Raw genomic sequence first — 23,370 nt, 5'->3', positions numbered from 1 at the left:
CCACCACCACCACCACCACAACAACAACAACAATCTACTATGAAGTTAACATGTTTTAATATGCACTGGGGAAATAAAGCCCATGTTACTAGATTTAGTGATTTTTTTTAATTGCATTGGCTGGATTGTAAACTATAGTGTCTTCAAGGTGTGCCTGCACATCTCAGCATGACCTCCCAATGGAGATTCAAAACTGAGAAAGGCACTTAGAGCCAGAGCAACAGGTGCTTTTGACTCCTAGTAGATAAAAGGTCTCTCTGAGTTCTGATTTCCTCTGAAGCTAGTCATTCATCATGCATAATTACTGTTAGCCCCTAGTCTGAGTACCTCTGGGCCACAAAACCTATTTCCAAGCAAACTACAAAAGACTGCCCTAGGCAAAATTTGAGAGAGAGAGAGAGAGACCAAAACATTCACTTGTGACTAGAGTATGAAATGTTGGATCTAAATGTCTTGTTCTTGATAGTTTTTTTATTTTTTTTTTAAAATGAAAACATATCTATGTGTAAAACTGCTAAACCTTGTTTCTATGTATTGCTCAAAGTTTTTAAACTAGATTCTTTTGACCAAGAAAACATTCATAGCAACATTCATGGTAACATTCATAGCAAAATTTTTCACAACTGCCAAGAACATGGAAACAGTCCAAATGTCCAATCACAATCAAATGGATTTAGAAATGGTGGTACATTCACAGGATGGGATACTATGTAGCACTCAGGAACAATGACTTTTAAAATTACCACATAACTTGGGAGAGATTGGAGGGCATTAGGATGAGTGAACAAACTCAGCCTCATTAGAATAAATACTGCATAGGACCATTAGTGTAAAAGTAAAATGATAACTAGTAAAAGGTATGTGGGGATTAAGGGGGAAAGGTTGAGAACTGAGGGGTGAGGGTGGGCAGGGGGGAATCATAGGGTCCCACAATTTGGTGGGTGGAGGGAGAGGGAGTAAAAGGAAATATGAAAGATCTGGTGGTGATCTGGACAGACAGAATAATGAAAGGCATAGTTTAATGGTGATGTTGTTATGTGCCGTCGAGTTGCTTATGATTCATAGCCCTAAACTCTGCTCTGCCTGTGCCAATCGCACTGTCCCTGACACTCCCATCCCAATTACCCCAGTCACTGAATCAATCTACCTCATAAAGGGCCTTCCTCTCCTGTGCTGTCTCTCCACCCTCCCAAGCATGATGTCCCTCTCCAAGGCCAGGTCCCTCCTTACAACATGTCCAAAGTATGTCAGACAAAGCCTCCGAATCCTTGCCTCCAAGGAGCTGCTCCGTTTAACCCTCTCTAGGATCAACCTGTTTGTTTTCTTAGCAGTTTATGGTACATTCAATAGTCTTCTCTAGCACCATAGCTCAAAGGCATCAATTCTCCTCTATCTTCCCTAGTCCAACTCTCTGATGCATAACAAGTGATTGCAAAGACCATGCATGGCCTGTGTCAGATGCACCTTAGTCTCCAGAGTGACACTATTGCTCTTCAGTACTTTGGAGAGGTCCCTAACAGCAGACTTTCCCATGGCAATACGTCTTTTAATTTCCTGGCTGCTGGTGCCAAGGGCGTTGACTGTGGAGCCAAGAAAACTAAAGCTGTGAACAATCTCAATCTCTTCACCATCCATCCTGATGCTGCCAATTGGTCCAGTGGTGAGAACCTTTGTCTTCTTGACATTGAGCCTCAATCCATATTGAAGGCTGCAGTCCTTGACCATCAGCAGCAAGTGTTTCAGGTCCTCCTCAGTTTCAGCAAGTAGGGTTGTGTCATCTGCATAGCGCAGATTGTTAATAGATCTTCCACCAATCCTGATGCCACATTTCTCCTCATAGAGCCTAGCCTCTTGGATAATCTGTTCTGCATACATGTTGAAAAGGTATGGAGACAGGACACATTCTGGGTGTACGCCCTTCCCAATTTTGAACCATGCAGTGTTTCCTTGCTTTGTTCTGATGGCTGCCTCTTGGTCTAAGTATAGGTTTCTCATTAGCACGATCAAGTGTTCTGGGATTCCCATTCTTCTCAGAGTCAGGCACAGTTTGTTATGATCCACACAGTCAAATGCTTTTGCATAGTCAGTGATACACAGATAAACAACAGGAGTGTCATCCACTTTTGAAATAGTCACTGGCTCTATCTTAAGCCAATATCACTGTCTCTGACACACTTGCCCCCATTACAACAGTCACTGTGTCAATCCATCTCATTTAGGGTCTTCCTCTCCTGCACCGACCCTCCTTCCTTTTAAACCTAATGTCCTTCTTCAAGGATTGTTCCCTCCCGGCAACATACCCAAAGTATGTGAGAGGGAGCTTAAAAATCCTTGCCTCCAAGCACAACCTGATTTAACTCTATCCAGAGTAGAACTGTTTGCTCTTTTGACAGTCCTTGAGTCCAAGTTCAATACTCTTCTCAGGTCCACAATTCAAGGGCATTAATTCTTCTTCTGTCATCCTCAGTCATTGTCCTGCTTCCGGATTTAAAGCAGATATTTCTGCCCATTTGTCTGATTATACATTATGCATATTTGTTTTCTTTATTTTGTTAATTTTAAGATATTTCTGTTATTTTTGCCGTGGATGGAGGTAGGTTACTAGAGAACTGAAGAGATCTTTAAAAATCTTGTTATTGTTACATGTTGTTATTCTGACTCATGATAACCCAGGTGCCACAGAATGAAATACAGTTCTTTCCTAACCACAGTCACTGCTACATTTCAGCCATTTGCAGCCACTGCATTAATCCATTTCATTGACAATCTTCTTGTTTTTCATGGACCCTCTACTATTCTAAGCATGATGGCTTTCCATGTGTAAAAGTGCTAAACCTTGTTTCTATGTATTGCTAATTTTTTCACATCAGTTTTTTTTTACCAAGAATACCTGATATGTCCCTCAGTACAATTTGCTTTAGATTAATTCATGTTGTGCAGTATTTCACAAATTCTTATGTTGTGTATTATAAAATTAATAATCACTGATCTATGACCACCATTACCCAGTCCTTTCAGATCTCCATTGGCTTTTCCCCAATGCCTTCATCTGATCCCTACATCTACTAAGTTCTGTCAATCTGGATTCTAATTCTCCCACCATACACCCTGCCACCCCTCCTCCCCTTTCCCACACCGGCCCTCTTTGGATATTCATATATACCTTACTAGTAACTCAAGCTCATAAAGACAAATACTGCGTAAGACCACTATTGTAAAAACAATAGGATTACTAGTAAGTAGTGCAATTCTTGATTCTATGTCCTATTTTCAGCAAAATTTTACTTGCCTGGATAATGATAATACTGTTTGTGTTTCCAAAGTTTGTTGGAAAGAGTTGGCAAAAATGCAGATTTCTTCCAACTGATTGGTCAGTCAACTGTCTTCCAAATTTCATAGCTTAGATGAATCAATGTCTCCAAGGTTGCAATTGTTTATTTAAACATCTGAATTGATATTTTGTGAATTTCAGGTGCTTTGTTTTGCGCTATTGAATTCCGTGCAGCTTGGGCATTTTCTTTAAATATCATCAGTTCCTAATCGTATGCTACCTCCTGAAATGGGAGAATGTGCACTAAATTCATCTGATGTAGTGACTCTGTATATCCCTTTCTTTTCTTTTGACACTTTTTGTGTTCTTTAATATTTTGCCTGTAGTTGTTGTTGTTGTGTACTGTCAAGGTGGAACTTTCCCATCGCTGACCCTCCAATGAACTTTCCTGTGGGGAGACTGCTAATCTTTCTCCTGCAGAGTAGCTGGTGGGTTTGGACTGTGTGCTTCTGATTTGACCGTGTGACTCCTTATCACTAAGCCACCAGAGCTCACTGCTTTCCATGTAGAATCTTTCATCATTGCAATCTTAATATTTCCTCCACTTCTTCCTGCTTCAAAAATACTGAGCAGGTTCTTCCATTTCAAATAGCCGCTCATGAAGCAAAACAAAAAAATTGATAATACAATAAAAGAGATTTCAAAAGACAGCTCCAGAAGGCAAAAGTATGAAATAACTGGAGTTAGAAAAATCAAAAGGTAACATGCTCCACATTTCCTAACCTGAAAGAAATGAAAAACAAATGCAAGCCTCAAATTGCAATACTGAAGAGTTCTATAGGCAAAATATAGAATGATACAGAAAGCAAAAAGAAGGTGGAATATACTGAATCGCTGTGTCAAGAAAGAATTGAGTGACATGTAACCTTTCCAGGCTATACAACATGACCAACACTCAATGGTAATAAAGGAAGAAGCTCAAACTGCACTGAAGCCGCTGGCCAAAAAATAAGGCCCAGGAATTGATGGAGTATCATCAATTCAAATTTTCTTCCTGTCAAACATTCTTCTAGGTGGTATAGCACTGGTCTGTGCGTTGCTGTACAGAGGTAACTCGTGGTTGCTGTGATGCTAAAGACTGTGACAGTGATGTGCCAATCATGGTAATGGGCACCCATGGTGGACAGTGTTGACTGGATCTTCCCTATTAAATCAAGGCTGGAAGCAGGAGCGGCATCCACTTCCAAAATGGCTTGCCTCCGGAAACTCTATGTATGAACAGTGCACAGGCTCTTCATTCATAGGGTCACTATGAGTCGTCTATGACTCGACGACATTAAACAACAACAACAACAACATCATCAATTGATATGTTTCAACAAATGGATGCAGTCCTGGACATGGAACTCAAAGACAGTGTGAATACTCTAGTTGCTCCAGGAGGAGAGATTTGTTATCTGTGTATTTTATCTGATTATGTCTTCATTCATAGTCACTATTGAAAAATAGATTTCCAATGACTATACGGTCGGTCTTGCAAAAGTCTATCTTGCAAAACTTGATGCATCAGAACCATACTTTCCAACTACCAATAATCTTCTGTATTCCTGATTTCGGCATTTTAATCAGCAGCAATTATCAATGTATCTAAAGGGCATGCTTCCTCAACTTCAGACTGTACAATTCCCCCCCCCCCAAAATCTTTAATATCTTTATTTTAATTTATTTATATTTATTTTTGACATTAGTGTTAGGTTCATAAATTTGACAATAGGTCCGTTAACTGCTTTTCTGGGTTGTTGTTGTTGCTGTTGTTGTTGTTATGTGCCGTCGAGTCACTTGTGACTCATAGCGACCCTATGTACAACAGCCCTAAACTCTGCTCTGTCTTGGACCAATCGCACCGTCTCTGACACACCCATCCCGATTACCCCAGAGACTGAATCAATTCACCTCATAGAGGGCCTTCCCCTCCTGGGCTGTCCCTCCACCCTCCCCAGCATGATGTCCTTCTCCAAGGACCGGTCTCCTCTTACAACATGTCCAAAGTATGTCAGATGGAACCTCAGAATCCTTGCCTCCAAAAAGCCACCTGGTTTAACCCTTTCCAGGATGAATCTGTTTGTTTTTCTAGCAGTCCATGGTACTCTCAATACTCTTCTCCAGCACCACAGCTCAAAGGCATCAATTCTCCTATCCTCCTTGGTTATTGTCTAACTCTCTGATGCATAACAAGTGATTGCAAAGACCAGGGCCTGTATCAGACGCACCTTGGTCTCCATATTGACAACATTGCTCTTCAGTACTTTGGAGAGGTCCCTAACAGCAGACTTTCACATGGCAATGCGCCTTTTAATTTTCTGGCTGCTAGTACCAAGAGTGTTGACTGTGGAGCCAAGGCAACTAAAGCTGTGAACAATCTCAATCTCTTCACCATCCATCCTGATCCTGCCAATGGGCCCAGTCGTGAGAATCTTTGTCTTCTTGACATTGAGCCTCAATCCATATTGAAGGCTACAGTCCTTGACCCTCTGCAGCAGGTGCCTCAGGTCCTCCTCAGTTTCAGCAAGCAGGGTTGTGTCATCCTATTACTGATAGCGTTGTACTTCATGGTGGATATTGAAGTGTTCTTTTTGATGATGACTAGAATGAATAGTACTCCATTTGTGTTTGGTTTGCCATTCTCTGCGTAGACCACATGATTACCTGACTCAAAATTGTCAATACTAGCTCGATTCAGCTCACTAATGCCTGATATCTATCTTCAAACATCTCATTTCCTTTTAAACAGCTCCCAATTTCATTTGTTTATTCTACATTCTGATATCAATACCTTCAGCTATTTATTATCATTTTAAATTATATTATAAGAGTAAATGAAGGTTCTGAAAGCGTATTCCACTGACATAATTTTAAAGCTTCTCTGTTCTGAAGAGGAGTGCTTCTCCAGTAATACTTTGAGGGTCCTCTGATGTGAATGCCTCACCCTCCAGTACTATGTCAGGCAATGTCCCACATTGGCCAGTGTTAAAGGAATAGATTGTGACGTTATTGTTGATTGCCCTTGAGTCAAGCACTACTCATAGAAACCCCATGAACAAAAGGCCTATAGTCCCTATACATCTATCAACGTTTATCAAAGTTCATAGAGTTTCTGGAGCCATGTTGTTTAGGAGGTAGATGCCTTTCCTGCGTCCAATAGGAATAGATTATCAGGCCTTGATTTATACCCTTAGGTTGGCATACACATACAAGCCGGTCTACCATGGATGACTTTGCTAGCTATGAGATTTATCCGGTGTTTGTAATACTGGAGACATACCTTCAAAAGAAATCCCATCTATACCTAAGGCATCACAGTATGATAAACTGTCAGATGAGAGGTGGCAGAAACATGTAGAAACTATTAAAAAGTATATAGAAAATATGCGGAGTAAAAATTCATCCTCACTGTATCAGAGCCAAACCTAAGGTTATAGTTACAACCTTTCACCATATCCAGCCTCTCTGATAGGTCGCCTTTGCCTGGAGTGGCTCAGTTTCCTTAATAATTTATGCCACTTTTTCATTCCTATTCACTTTGTCACTTAATCGGCAGAGTTGTAATACCTCCTCTCCTAATACATCTTCATTTTCGACCCCATTACCTGTGTGGAATTCCAGGGTTTGCTTGCTTTTGGCATGGCTCTCCTGTTCTCAAGGTGCTCTCCTGGGTCTCGGGCAATCTGCTTCCTGCTAATTGGTGCAGATGGGTGTGCGGGGCCATCTGATCACAGGAGAGAGGGAACAGAACCTCCTGGTGATTAAGGCACCCTTGAGGATCAAGACATTTTGGGAAGCTGCTTTAACTCTGTCAAGCACATTGGAAGGGGATTTATGGCATTCTCTTCTTTGACACCGTTCGTAACCTTCCATGGGAAATTTTAAAAAGCTACATTGGGGTTGGTTTGCTTACTTGAGGCCTTCACTTAAGAAACTGAATAATAGTAAAATGTTACTTACTGAGCCCTACTTGTATGACAGTATCATTTCGAACCCTTTGCACAGGTTAATTCATTTATTCATCTCAAGAAGTCAATGAGGTATGTATTATCACCTCTGATTCACAGATGAAGAGCCTGAACTGGATAGATGTTCAGTAATTTCCCCAAGTCACGTATCTGGGGAGCACTGCCCGACTGCAATGGAGATTGTCCTTGAATCCCTCTTCTTTCCCTTTGTCTGCCTTCCTTCCTCATTCCCAGAACCCCTGTAGCTATCACATTTTTAGGGATTTTGCTGTGCTACGAGTATGTGTTCCAAGTGACTCAATGGCACATAACAACAACAAACAACTAGTATTCTGGTGTCACAATGGTTAAGTCCTTGACTGCTGACCCAAAGGTTGGTGGTTCAGATCTACCAGGTAAGTACAAAGGAGAAGGATGTGATAGTCAGTATCCCTACAGATTATATGAGTAGTTCCACCCTGTCCTGTGAGGACTCTGTGAGTTCAAATCAGCTCTACTAAAATTTGTTATGATTGTTGTGTCACCTGGTCCTTGAACAATGGGCATTTTTTAAAGTAATCTAGAAAAACATATCCCAATAGGAGTGTGACATATGAGAAGTCTCTTCTGTGGAATCACACTTGGGAAGAGCACTCTTGAGATTCCAAAACTGACGGCCTAATTTTGGACCATCTTTGTGGTAGTAGAGGACATGGTTTTGGTCAGGATGCTTACCAAAACATGCCACGTTGAATTGGTGAGCAGATTCTATTTTGCACCCACAATGACTATCACGTGAAAAGTACTTGACAATTGTTTATTGACCTGAAGTCCAGTGAAGTCTCAAATCTCAGAAATACCTTAATACTTGTATGTGTGTGGCAGTCAGTATATTAGACCATTGGAGCTGGGCTTTACTGAAGCACTAGTAAATTCTGCAGCTCCTAGAATTTGAATTGAGATCCAGTGAGGTCAATCCCTGGACTCTACTTTAAGAAGATACAGTCTTCACCAATAACCGTTAGTCTTTTGGATTATCATTAAGATTCAATATTTCTGTTGGATAGATGCATAGGATTGATATTTGCTGAGAGTGATGATGTTAAAATCCTTAGCAGAGAACAAATTGAAAGGTTGGTGGATTGGAGGCTCCAGAATGATGTAGTGTTATTCTCTTGTAAAGATTCCAATGTACAGAAACCTAGAGGCCGTTTCTGCCCTGCCACATGGGATTGCAGTGACTGGAACGGATCCAAAGACTCCTGAAAACAACCACAAAGGGTTAAAAATTGGAAACAAATGGAGTAATCAACACTGGCAAGAATTTGTTTCTTCTTTCACTGATTCTACAAATATTTATTGAGAGTCTAACAACGATGGGATGCGGCCTCTTGCATCTTCAAGAGAGCCAACTATGGAATGCTCTAGGTGCTTGTGACTTTCTTTTTGCCCAAGTGGATGTCAGCAGAGCTGACTTGCCAGATAAATTGGGGGTCTCTGTCCCAGAGTTCACCAGAATTTGGGTGTGCCAGAATGGTAAAATATGGTAGGGTCTGAAGGTCTGTGGCCCTCGGGCCTGTTTTCAATTGTTTTTGGTCATTCTTCTAGGTTGTATAGCCCTGGTCTGTCCACTTGCTGTACAGAGGTAACTCATGGTTGCTGTGAAGCTGAACACTGTGACACTGATGAGTCAAATGTGATAATGATTACCCATGGTGGACAGTGTTTGGTGGAGCTCCCTGATCAAATCACGCTTGGAAGCAGGAGTGGCATCCACTTCCATAATAGTTTGCCTCCAGAAACCTTATGAACCTGGAGAGAGGGTGAAAGTCACGCAAGTGTTGAGGACTTTCATTCATAGGGTTGCTATGAGTTGCCAACGATTTGATGGCATTTAACAACAACAACAATGTCGATGAGACATTTTTCTGGGAATTTGGATTTGTTGCTGTTGTTGTGTACTATATAGAGTTGGAACCAACCCGTAGCTAATCCTCTAGCATGTTTTTAGAGGCGGTTAATCCCTCGGGAGGAGATTGTCTGTCCTTCTCCCATGGAGCACTTGGTGGCCTCAACTGTGTGCCTTCAGGATTGCAGTGCATCTTCTTGCCACTAGGCCACCGGATGTCCCAGAGAATCTGCATTAGAGTGACAAAGAAAGCACAGAAGGCTGTTTACTACTCTTAAGGCTTTACATTGTGGTGTGAGAGACAAGTCATAAATAAATAAACAAACAAAAAGAAACATGATGTCTTTAGGTCCTGATATGTACTGTGGAAGGAATCAAGCAGGTGATGGAGGTTGTTGTTATGGAGGACACACTTTTTTGTTCAAGTTATTTTATGGAGGGAGGGGCTTTGGGTGATCATCAAAAAAATTCCTGAAGGGATACCAGTCAAGCTGGGGACTTCCACTCCTTTAACAGCTCAATTTTGCACAGACATCAGTCTGTCATCAGTAACATCTTGGTTCCTCAAATTCAAGAACAACAAAATGAAATGTTTCCAGAGTTTGACTTACCAGCCAGTCTGTGACATATGTGTTACTCTCATCTGCCATAGCAGGCCTACTTGCTGCCTTGGCTCAAGGCTGCTCTTCTGGGGTGTTTTTGAGTAACATTGCTTCTTGGAATTTACTTGGCTGTAATCTTTAGGGAAAGGTCTTCTAGTGCCTTCTACAGAACTGGAAAGTGGGTTTGAACCATCAATTTTCAGTCACCAGCCAAGCAGATCAGCCTTTGTGCTACCAAGACTCCTTAGTATCATTCTGATTGCCAGTGATTTTAAGCATTTCTTTTGGCCATCTGAATGTCTTCCTCTGTGAAAAGTCTTCCCATGTCTTCATCCATTTTGTAATTGAGTTATCAGTCTTTTCCTTGTTAAGGCTCTGTGGTATTTTATGAACTTTCTTTATGAGACCCTAGTCTGAGATAGTACTGCCAATTTTTTAATTTTTCAGTCTATAGGTTTTCTTTTCACCCTATTGGAAAAAGGTTTTGATGAACACACGGAGTTAGTCTTTAGAAGGCCCCATTCATCGCTGTTATCCTCTCATGGTTATAAATTTCTGGCTATATTTGCAAGTCAATTATACTACAGACTAGAGCTTTTTGGTCTGGTCTCATTTTGTCTTTTAAGACCTTAATGGTTTGGGGCTTTACCTTTAGATCTCTGATCCATCTTGAGTTGATTTTTCTGTGTGGTGTGAGACGTGAAACCTGTTTTAATTTTCTGCAGGTAGGTGTCCAAAAGGGGAAGCATAAACGGGAGAGGGGGTGGTAAATGGGGAAAGAGAGAAACCACTAAGATAGCAGAGTTTAGTGGATATATGGGCAGGTGAAGATAGGAAAAATCAAATGGGGACTTGAAAAGATGGGTAATAATTGGCATAGAGCAACAGCAATTCATTGTATAAAATACAATGCACATGAATGATTATGTGAAACACAATATGAATGAAAGATTGTATGAAACACAGTATACACCAAAGATATACAATGTATAAAAATTTTGTATGCAAGCCAAAATTTAAAAAACAAATTAAATAAGACTCTTTAGTAACTCCTGGAGAATAAGAAGCCACTACCAGCCTGCTAAAAACTCCTGCGCAAATTATTTCACTTTTATGGATTTATGATTTCTCAGTTTTTAACTGGTAGGATGAAGCCCTGGTAACTCAGTGGCTTAGTTCTCGGCTGGTGGTTGGAATGTTGGCGATTTGCACTCACGGGAAACTCTAGGAGGAGGGGATAGTGTGTGCCCATAAATTGATAGTCTTGGACACTGGGGCAGTTCTACTCAATCCTTATGGGCCCTGAGCATTGGAATTGACTTACTGGCACAGAATTTAACATACAGGATGAGTTTATATGGGGTGTAGATATGGGAAAGAGAGGGTACTAGCCCATCTCTGTGGGACTTCTTTTATTCCTCACTTTGACCTACCTATTAAAGGTCCTCTGTAGAATTATTTGAATTTGTAAACACAACTAAAGCAGTCTTTACTAAGCGCTAAGCCTCATGCATTTTACATGTCCTCTTAATGCTCGTAACAGTTCCATGGAATCATTATCATCATTATATCAATTTTCTAAATAAAAAACCCCAAACAGTGAAATGAAACAAGACAGAAATGCCCATGGTACAGTAGGATTAAGAAAATGCAAGGGAATGAACATTTATTGAACATCCACTGTGCACCACTTATGGTTATGTATGCATGGTTACTTTAATGCATGATCTTATGTGCATTAAACTACATACTGGGTCTGTCTTTCTTTTATAAGCTCATTTTTAAAGCTTTTTTATTGTGGTTTGATTGAAAGTTTACAGAGCAGATTGATATTCCATTCAACAATTCACACATGTTTTGTTTTATGACATTTATTACGATCTCCACATTGTTAACACCATGCTTCCAGTGACCTCTCTGTGATTCTTTCCCCTATGTGTCCTTCTGTCTTAAGGAGGAGGTGCTGTCATTGAGTGAAATGTAAGCTCCCAGTGATTCCCTAACTACAGAGTCAAATTACTCTGGTGGCTTAGTGTAAGGAGTTTCCCTGTCAACCCAAAGGCAAGTGGTGTGAATCCGCCATCTGGTCCAAAGGGGTAAATGAACAATTTACTTCCATGAGACTTACAACTACTGAAAACACACTGGAGGGTCAGGTGTGAGTTGACTCCCACTTGATGGCACATAACAAAAACAGCAGCAAGGCTTCCTGCATCAGCTCTGTTGACATCATGGTGGAGTACTTAGGGAGTCGCACTGCAAACCCAGAGGTGGCACATTTCTGAAATTGTGAATTTACTAGCTACTCTGCAGGAGAAAGATGGACAATATCCTCCAGCATGATTTTTTGTTGTTATGTGCTGTCAAGTTGTCCAATGTACAGCTCTGAAACCTGCCCTGTCCTGAGCCAGTCTCGCTGATTCCAACACAAACTATCCCTATTGCTCCAGTTACTTTATCAATCCATCTCAACCAGGATCTTCCTTTCCCACACTCTCTATCCTTCCGAGCCCGGTGTTCTTCTCCAAGGACCAGTCTCTCCTGGCCATGTGTCCAAAGTATGTGAGATGGAGCTTCAAAGTCCTAGCCTCCAAGGAGAAACTGGGTTTCACCCTCTCCAAAACAGCCCCCTCCCTCAAAAAAAAGCAAACAAAACACAAAACAAAACAAAAAAACAAACCACCAACAAAAAACAAACCACAATTTTATTCCAATTTGGTAGAATTGAGTTTTCTTGGCTTTCATGGTTATAGATGCAGATTGCCAGAACTTCGCTGGCATCACTGAGTGACTTCAGACTGCCAATCTTTCAGTTATAGCCAATTATAAATTATATGGGTCACTCAAGGACCAGAAATATTGTCAAATATTACCTCAAAGGCAAAACCATCTGTAGAGCATTGTATTTAAAACAGCATGAAGAAAGATGGGGACAATTCATTCTTATCCCCAATAATAAAATATAGACACAAAGAAGCTTGTGCTGCCAACTCAAAGACATGCAGTTAGAATCTACCAGCTGCTCCCTGGGAGAAGGATGGGCAGTCTCTGGTGTAATTGATTGGCCTTTGAAAGCCCGCAGAAAAGTCAGTCGGTTCCAACTCTATGACACTCAAACAACAACAACATATACATTAACCAAGGGCATATACGTGATCCTTATTTTGAAATGGAAAGCTCAAAATCCTTCTGATGGAGTCTTTAAGCAGTGATAGTATTGACTGGCTGAGGGATAATTCCAATAAAATGAAAACATTTAAAGAATTTCACAATTAGAGGAGATAAAAGAGGTGTGTTTTTGATACAACAAGCTAGGATACAGGAAAGAAAACCCAGGTCAAGAGAAAATATTAAATCACTTAGCAGTGACCTCAGTGGTAATTTTGTCTGGACTTTTCTGATTAAAAGATTCCAAGCTGAGAAATTAATACTTAATTTCTTCATCTATAAACACATCCAGCACATTTATTCATCAAACTTACATTTTGTATCCAACTCATGGTGAAGTGCTAAGGTTAGTTGCACAGAAACAAACAGTAAAATGAGGAGAAAAACAATCCTGAAAGATATTTCTTAATAATGTTAAGAAAAATTAATTATTGTTACCCTCTACATGCATTTGAGACTTATTATGACAAACCATCAAGAACACAGAAATCCTCACAACTGAACCAATAGGGAGCATCACAAAAATTGGAAAAGAGATTGAAGACGTCAATCATTTCATTTTACTTTGATCCACAATCAATTTCCAAGGAAAAAGCAATCAAGATATCAAAACCTCTTTTGCACTGAGCAGATCCATTGTTAAGTGCTTCTTTAAAGTTCTAAAGAGCAAATATGTCAGATTAAAGGCCTAAGTGTGCCTGGCCCAAGCCAATGTATCTTCAATTGTTTCCTATGCAAGTGAAAGTTGGACAATGAATAAGGAAGACCAGATCAGAATCAATGCCATTGAATTGTAGTGTTGTGGAAGAGTAGAAAACAAACAAGAAATGCAGCTAGGATATTCTTTAGTGGCAATCATGAGCATATTTTGTTTTACAATTTTTGGGGCATGGTGGCTTGAGGGGCCAGTCATTGGAAAAAGACATCATGCTGGGAAAAGTGGTTGTTATTAAGTGCCCTTGAGTTTATGATGACTCTTAGTGACCTTATGAACAACAGATTGGAACCATGCTCTACCCCGCACTGTCCTCATGACTTCTACCATGCTGGATCCCATTGTCATAGTCACTGTCTCAGTCTATCTCCTGGAGGGTTGTCCTTTCTTTTGCGGACCCTTTGTCTTCCCAGGCATGATGTCTTTTTTAAATACTAGTGCCTCCTGACATACTCATAGCATGTGAGATGACGTTTCAGCATCTTTATCTCTAAGGTGGTTGTTGTTGCTGTGATGTGCTATTGAGTTAATTATGATTCATAGCAAACTGTCCTGAGCCAACCTCCCCATCTCCAATACATTTGACCTCATCTAACATCACTGTGTCAATATTTTCAAGGGTAGAGAAGAAGGTCTTTAATGAGATGACTGATATAGTGACTGCAATAATGCGCTTGAAAGATTTTAAGGATGATGAAGGACAAGGTTCCTATCTCTTGCTCATAGGGTCACTATGAGTTGGAGTCAATTTGATGGTGTCGTACAGCAACAGCCTGTGTTATCCAGATGACACAACTTTGCTTGCTGAAAGTAAGGAAGATACAAAGTGCTCACTGAAGATGGATTACATCTCAACATCAAGAAAACAAAGGTCCTCACCACAGGACCAACACTCAACATCATGCTAGCTGGAGAAAGAATTGAAGCTGTCAATGATTTCATCTTGTTTAGACCAGCAATCAACCACTTAGTACCAGCAGTCAGGACATCAGGAGACACCTTGCATTGGGCAAGTCCACTATTAGGGACCTCGCCAAAATACTGAAGAGCAGTGATGTCAGTTTGAAGGTTAAGGTGTGCCTGATTCAGACCACGGTCTTTTCAATCATGTGCTATGCTTCAGAGAGCTGGACAACGGGTAAAGATGACAGAAAAAGAACTGATGCCATTGAGCTGTGAGGCTGGAAAAGAATACTGAACATTCTATGGACTGTCAAAAGGATGAAAAGATGTATCTTGGAGAAAGTGCAACTGGGATGCTTCCTGTGGGCACAGATGGTGAAACTTCATCTCTCATACTTTGAGTTTTCTAAATTAAAGGAGAAAATTCTTAACTATCTGTACGCTCTGTCTCAACAGGGACATTATTTCAGCCCAGGGATAAAACTCAGAAAGCAATAAGACATTCTCTTTTTCATAGCAGAGTGAGAGGGATGTTATTGGCATCTAGTGACTTGATACCAGAAATACTGTTGAAAATTGTAGAATGTATGACAGAATCCTACCCTATTAAAACAAGGAGGCGTGTCAGAAGCTATTGTGGGGGTCCTCTGTGTTGCCTGGCTTTGTCTGACATACTTTGGACATGTTGTAAGGAGAGACAGATCTTTAGGGAGGGACATCATGCTGGGTAGAGTAGAGGGACAGCGCAGGAGGGGAAGACCCTCTATGAGGTGGATTGATTCAGTGACTGAGGTAATCGGGATGGGTGTGTCAGAGGCAATGAGATTGGCACAGGATAGAGCAGGATTTAGGGCTGTTGTACATAGGGTCGCTATGAGTCGTAAACGACTTGACGGCACATAACAACAACAACAACAATCCTCTGGTACATCAGATCAGTAGTGTTAAGGTTAAGAATCATTATTTTTTGTGGAGAAAATATTTTGCAAATCCCAAGATTCTCCTGACACCGAGTCTGAGAGCACTGATTCCTGTCATTTGCCGTGGCAACAGGCTTCTCATCAGTGGTAGTATGAGATTAATTATCAACCATATACATAAATATCCCCTGACGAAGTAACAGATTCAAAGACATGAAGAGGAATGCTATTCCAGTGCCCTGCGCTCCTGAGAAGAAGGCACATACTGTCTAGGAATATTTTGTTATTGTTGTTATGTGCCATCGAGTCACTTGCGACTCATAGCAACCCTATGTACAACAGCCCCAAACTCTGCTCTGTCCTGTGCCAATTGCCCTGTCTCTGACACTCCCATTCCAATTGCCCCAATTACTGAATCTAGGAATATAGTGAAGGAATTCTGGATAGGTCAGGGATGCAGCCTTGACAGGGGAATGATTTAGCTGGGGGCATGTGGATTTTAGCAGCATGAATAATATCAACATTAATGTGAATCATTATGCTGCCATGCATTGGAAATTTACCCCTGAATGGGTAGCAATATCCCACAGACAGAGACCATTGAAAATCTGCTTCACTGGCAGGATACATGGAGAAGGATTGAGTGGGAGTTAGAGTTGGCTGCTGGGTCCTGAATGGCTTCAGGCGGACTGGTCTGTGTGTGAGAAGATAGGGAAGATAGGAATATAACCAGCCTGGGCTCAGGGTGACATTGGAATGAGTCAGTGGTCAGGTTGCCAGTGTCTCACTTCTCCCATAATGGAGGTTTTCCTGTTTTTATTATGTGCTCTCTGATTTCTCTCACCTTCTAAGGATAACAGTTCTCTGGTTAATCTCTAGGAGAATGGATTGATACATTTATTCCTTCTAAGATGTTTGGGTTTTTAAAAATTATTCATTATATTTACTTTTTTTTGTTAAAGTGTTGTACTGGTTTACATACAAAGTTCATAAAGTTCGTATTTGTTGTTTGTCACACTGGATCTTTCCCCTTTCCTTTATCCACTCCTCCCTCCACCCATCAGAGTGCGTTGACCCTATGATTAAGGCCCCCCTCCCAACATAGAAATTCCATATGGCCCAGCTATTCTACAGCTTGGATACACTCCGAGAAAATGAGAACTGAGGCACAAACACAAATCTGTACAACGGTGTTCATAGCAGCATTATTCACCATAAAACGAACTTGGAAACAGTCCAAATACCCAACCATAATAGAATGGGTCCAGTCATTGGAAAAGACATCATACTGCAAAAGATAAAGGGTCAAAGAGAGAGCAGAAGGGGGACACAACTGTAACAACGGGGTAGAGCATACCAGAGATGACGAGGATGGCACAGGATAAGGCAAGATTCAAATGTCTTCATCATAGGGTCCCAGAATTGTAGTTGACCCAACAGCACCTAACAACAACAATATACGTGTGCTAAAGCTGGAGAATGAGAAAAGAAGACAGAAGAATGGACACATTGCATTAGATTTTTGCAAAGATTAACTACTCCAGGAACTGCCAGAAGAACAAAGAAGTATGTCTTAGAGTAAGTACAGACAGAATGCTCCTTGGAAGGAAAGGTGGTGAGGTATGTTATCAGGAGAGACCAATGCTGCGACAAAGGCATCATGCTCGGTAAAGGAGAGAGCCACTTAAAGAGAGGAAGGCTCTCAAGGAAGTGTTTCAATACATAGTTTTCAACAATAAGCTCAATCATGACACTGGGAGGAGAATGCAGGACTGGGCTGTGCTTCATCCTTGGGTTCCTGGAGTGGGCGTGAATCAGAACCAATAGGGAACAGAGTGCCTAACACCAACAAAGGGGAAAAGAAATCTGCATATCTCTTAGAGCTGGGAATTTTGAGCATTTCTTCATGTGTGTGTTGGCCATGTGAATGTCTTCTTTGGTGAAGTGTCTGTTCATATCCTGGGCCCATTTTTTAATTGGGTTGTTTACCTTTATCTTGTTATGCTGCTCGAGTATTCTATAAATTCTAGATAGAATGCCTTATCAGATATGTCATTACCAAATATCCTTTTTCAGTCTGTGGCTTTCCTTTTTTACCCTGTTGGAGAAGTTTTTGAATGTGCATAGGAATTTTATTCTTAGAAGGTCCCGCAGAGCACCTGGTGGATTCTACTCCTTGCCTTTTGGATTGGGGGGTAGCTTTTTACCACTATTTTGTTGTGGTTTTGATGTTAGCAGTTGTCAAGTTGAGTGCGACTCATAGTGACTCTATGAATGATGGATCTGAACCCTGTCCTATCCTGTGCCGTCCGCACAACCTCTGATAAACCTGAGCTCATTGTCGTAGTCACTGTGTCCATCTACATGGTAGAGAGTCTTCCTCTCTTTCACTGACTCTCCACCTTTTTACGCATGATGATCCTTTCTAAGGATACTTCTACATGGAGGGACAAGAACATTTTTGATGGATAGTGGTTGCATAACAAAGAGATGATAATAAATACCACTGAATTGTAAAGCTACAAATAACTGAAATTAAATGTTGTTGTTGTTAAGTTCCATCCAGTCATAGATGACACATAGCAAACCTATGAACAAAAGACCTGAACACTTGTATAACTATCACCCTATCTCTAAGTTCATAGAGTTTCCATAGGCAAGCTATTATAGAAGTGATGGCCACTCCTGCTTCCAAGCTTGTTTTAATCGGGGAGCTCCACCAAAGACGGTCCACCATGTTGTTGTTGTTGTTATGTGCTGTCGAGCCATTTGTGACTCATAGTGACCCTATGTACAACAGCCCTAAACCCTGCTCTATCCTGTGCCAATTGCATTGCCTCTGACACACCCATCCCGATTACCCCAGTCACTCATAGAGGGTCTTCCCCTCCTGTGCTGTCCCTCTACTCTACCCAGCATGATGTCCCTCTCCAAAGACCTGTATCTCCTTGCAACATGTTCAAAGTATGTCAGACGAAGCCCCAGAATCCTTGCCTCTAAGGAGTAGCCTGGTTTAACCCTCTCCAGCATGAATCTGTTTGTTTTCTTGGCAGTCCATGGTACATTCAATACTCTTCTCCAGCACCACAGCTCAAAGGCATCAATTCTCCTTCTATCCTCCATAGTCATTGTCCAACTCTCTGATGCATAACAAGTGATAGTAAAGACCATGACCTGCATCAAATGCACCTTAGTCTCCAGAGAGACACCATTGCTCTTCAGTACTTTGGAGAGGTCCCTAACAGCACACTTTCCCATCACAATACGTTTTTTTATTTCCTGGCTGCTGGTGCCAAGAGTGTTGACCGTGGAGCCCAGCGAACTGAAGCTGTGAACAATCTCAATCTCTTTGCCATCCATCCTGATGCTACCAATTGGTCCAGTGGTGAGAATCTTTGTCTTCTTGACATAGATTGTGTTTTTCTTCTTGCCTGTGCGGCTTCCAGGCTACCCGGGGGCGTGTCCCGCAGTCTCTTCTCTGTGCCTCCTGACTGAATTTGGCTCCGCCTTGGGGCTTGTACCTGTAGGCTGTCAGAAGCTGTTGCCTGGAGTCGCCTATTTTCTGGCCTCGACTTCTGCCCGTGCGGCTTCCAGGCTCCCCAGCAGCGTGTCCCGCAGTCTACCCTCTGTGCCTCCCGAAAAAAAAGTGTCAACCATGGGTAACGATTATTGTATTTGCCACATCAGCGTCACAGAGTTTTTGTTTTGTTTTGGTTTTTTGTCTTCTTTATCTTTTTTTTTTTAAATTTTAATTGTCACTTTAACAAAAGTTTACAGAAAAGTTAGATTGTCATTCATTCATTGTTGCTCATTTTACCTCCTGTCCCTCCTTTCCCCCTCCCCAAGTTGACTTTTCTCTTTTCATTAGTTTCTTTACAAAATTTTAATACAAATTTGAACAAATTCTTTCAATTTCCCTTAACCCGTACCCATCAAATTGTACAACCTAATAATTAATTTCATCTTCCCCCTATACATCCACTTCCCTCTGCTTCTAGCCTCTCCCACCCCTCCTAGATCCTTATAATCATTCTACAATAATGGTCTCATATGACATTTATCCTTGTGGGACTGAGTTAGCTCACTCAGCATAATGTCCCTCTCAAGTTAGGTAACAATTTACAGAGTTATTGCTTCAGCATGCTGCATAGTATTCCATTGTGTGAATGTACCATACTTTCGCAGTACAGTGTTTTATATATAAATGTACATGTATAAGGGAACTTAGGTGGCCTAGTGTTAAGGAGCAGTACTTCCAAGCTGAAGGCACAGGGTTCAAATCCACCAGCTGTTGGGGGGTGGGTAATGGGCAATCCTCTCCTGTGGGATTTACTGCCTCTGAACACACACTGGAGGGTCAATTCTTACCTGACAGTACATAACAACAACAGCATCTGTGATAGATACTAATGAGGAAACAAGGGAATAGAGACAATATCCAGTTAGATGAAAAGAAAAACAAAAATGAAACCCTTTCCTCTGGATTTGATTCCAACTCAATGGCAATTCCATGTATTACAGAGTAAACCTCACCACTGACTTTATTGGCTGTGATTATTATTGAAGACCCTTAGTGGGACTGTGGTTAAGTGTTGTTCTGCTGACAGAAAATTCATCAGTTTGAATCCAGCAGTTGCTCCATGGGGAGAGGTTGTGTCACCCTGCTTTTGCAAAGAGTTATTGTTGTTGTTGTTAGGTGCTCTCAAGTTGAATACGACTCCTAACAACTCTATGAACAACAGATCTGGACCCTGTTCTATCCTGTAGCATCCTGGCAATCACTGATACACTTGAGCCCAGGTTGCAGTCATTGTGTCAGTCTACCTTGTTGAGTGTTTTCCTCTCCTTTGTTGTCCCTCCACCTTTCCAAGCATGCTGTCCCTCTTCAAGGAATAACCTCTCCTAGCAACATGCCAATAGGATGTGAGATGAAAGTTGGTCATCTTTGCCTTCAGAGAACACTCTGGCTGCACCTTCTCCAAGGCACATTTGTGTGCTATTTCAGCTTTCTACAACAAGATCTTCAGTTCTCTTCTCCAACACCTCAATTAAAAAGGAGCACGTCTTCTGCCATCATTATTCATTGTCCTGCTGTCAGAGGTATAAAAAGTGACTGAAAAGACCATGACCTGAATCAGGAGCACCTTAGTCCTTAAAGCGACACCATTGCTTTTTGAAAATTTGGAGAGGTCCCTTAAATTGTTGCTTCTCTATAATTTGGAGAGGACTCTAACAACAGTAACAATAATTTTAGTGAATAGGTAAATATAAACCACTTAACAATGCACTATACGAGGTATATAGTTTTAGTTAGTGAATACAGAGAATTAATTGAAGATAAGTCAAACATTTTGATACTTTCACAAATTATGTGACCTTAGGAACGTGACTGGAAAACTGTGTATTAGTTGTAAAATAAAAAGCCAAACTCATTGTAATTCTGTGAAGTTTGATTCATGGGCCTTACGGTTTCCGAGGTTGAGCGGTTTAGTGGTAAGACGTTGTGCTACCAACCCTAAGGCACAGGGTTCAAATTCACCACCTGACTACGGAGGAAATATTTCCTTTGTGTGATTTAAGGTTCCTAAAACCCCCTGGGTGGTCAGCTATGAGTTGTTTCTAACTTGATGGCAAAACACAAACAACAGTCTTTTCAAAAGCAGCCCGCCACATCTTTCTCCAGAACAGCGGCTGGTGGACTTGAAAAGCTGACCTTTCAGTAGTCGAGAACCTAACCAGGCTTCTTAGTTATAGACTAGAGATAATAGTACCCACGTCAAAGATGAAGCTAGCGATTCTTGTGAGGTGGGTAAGCCAAAGTTCTGAGTTGCCAGCAACAGAAACCAACTTTGATGAAGCAGAAATGGATTTATTGAAGAATGAGCAGGTATGAGGCAGGCAGGTGTGCAGACTTTACTGAATGAGTAACAGCTGAATTCAAGCCAGTGGACTCAAGAGGGAAATATGTTCATGCTTCTTCACAAAGAAATATGCAACACAGTGGACACCATGGAAAGTAATGGGGCCGCTGCCGCTGTCGCTGTCCCTCAGCCCTGAACATCAGTCTCTTCTACCTGCTCTTTTTTTTTTCATGGGTTCCTTGTTCAAATCCTGGGGCAGGTGCATGTAGATGCTTGATATTGGGACATATTCTGGCTTCTGGTGACTGGGAGCCTGAGAAGTTTCAGCTTTCCAGACACACCCATTAGGGGGCAGAATTTCTTATACATACAAAGGGAATTGAGAAGATGAGAAGCCCAAAATAAGAAATGTAAATACTCATTTTCTGATTAAATGGGATTATGCTCCTAAACAGAACCGGCACACAGTGGGCTGTGAATAGACCTTCATGCTGATGACTATTCTGTTGATCCTGGTAATGATACTTGTGGCACGTTCCCACTTACCATTTCTTTGCTCTTTTAATTGCTGTTTTAGGAGAACGGTGCTTCAGGCCTGTAAAACCGGTGAATGTTTGAAAGACTAGGAACATAGCTTTATGCAAATATTGCAAAAGCAAATATGTTTCATTTGCATGTTTCCTGGACCTAGCCACTATGCAGGAAGTATGGTTCTAGTGCTTTTCCTTTACTCTAAAAATTCAGCTTGTATGTTCAGCATCCCAGATATGACAAGGCCTTACATTTGAGGCTGATATACACTGAACAGTGGACAAGGATTACTTCGGAGAGTGATTTGTGCCTCTGGTCCTCTTTGCCTTGTTTTTCTCCTCAATGCCTAAGTCACTCCCTGAAAATGAATGAGCCATTTACAGAGACGTATGTGGGCGTTTAGACCCCTGGACACAGCTTTCCCGGCTGGAGAATGATAGATTCTGTGTGCTAATATCTAGTCCTGCCCAATTCATCTGCTCTGTGCTTGCCTCTGGCAGTTCAGGTGGCCAAGGATGCAGGCAAAAAGGAATATTATGGGAGCATCACCGAGTTAGAAACTCTTCTTCATCACTCAGGAGCTGGGTAACCTCAGGCCAATTACTTCACCTCTCTGAGCCTCAGTTGTCTTTTTAAAAAATTGAGAACTTTTAAGACAATGTTTACAAAGTGGGATACACAGTGTCTGGTTCATAATGTAGTCTCTAGAAATGGAAGAGCCACTGGTTGGTGAGGATTCATTTACTTCTGATTGCACTAAATGTATCGCACTCTCTTTCCATTTTCAGCAGAGACAAGATAACAGTGCAGTGATGACAGAAGACAAACCCTTTGAGGGAAGGGAGAGTGATTAACTCACCTGCCTGATTGAGTTGGGAGTTCTCTCCACAGCGAACAGAGTCCAGTCCCATTTAATGATGGATAATCACGACTTCAACTCATAGATGGACCTTTTGTATTGATTGAAAAACAGCTCTGTCGTTTTAGACAATGCCATGGGCATTGGACATGTTTGACAACATCCCAGAGCACAGGTTAAGGAACAGACTTTATTTTGAGAAATCCATATGACAAACTTTAGAAACAAAGAAGATATACAATGCTGCAGTGTTTATTATGCCTATGGAAAGGCACTCTGGGGGTAGGATACTTTTGCTAGACACACCACAGGGATACATTCCCAGGGCAGAAAACATATCTCCCATGTCTATACTATATTTTATTATGAGGCTGATGGTTTGGTAAGAAGGAGTTATGCTATCTACCCTAAACTGTGTAGCTAGAGTTTGCAGGAGAAAGATGAGTAACTTTTCCCTGTGTGTTTATTGCCTCTGGAAACATACTGGAGTGTCACCTATGAGTTATTTCCAATTCAAGGATGCATAACAACAATCAATAACAACCATATGAGGAAGTGGTCTTGTGAAGTGGGGGTGGTGTGTGATGAAATGATAAGAATACTATTCCAGGACTGTTGTTGTTGCTGTTCTTTTGTGCCGTC

Source organism: Elephantulus edwardii, unplaced genomic scaffold (assembly GCF_000299155.1).
Source record: "Elephantulus edwardii isolate Elephantulus edwardi_28Jun2011 unplaced genomic scaffold, EleEdw1.0 scaffold00250, whole genome shotgun sequence".
Lineage (NCBI taxonomy): Eukaryota > Metazoa > Chordata > Mammalia > Macroscelidea > Macroscelididae > Elephantulus > Elephantulus edwardii.
Note: the sequence above shows the minus strand (reverse complement) of the source record.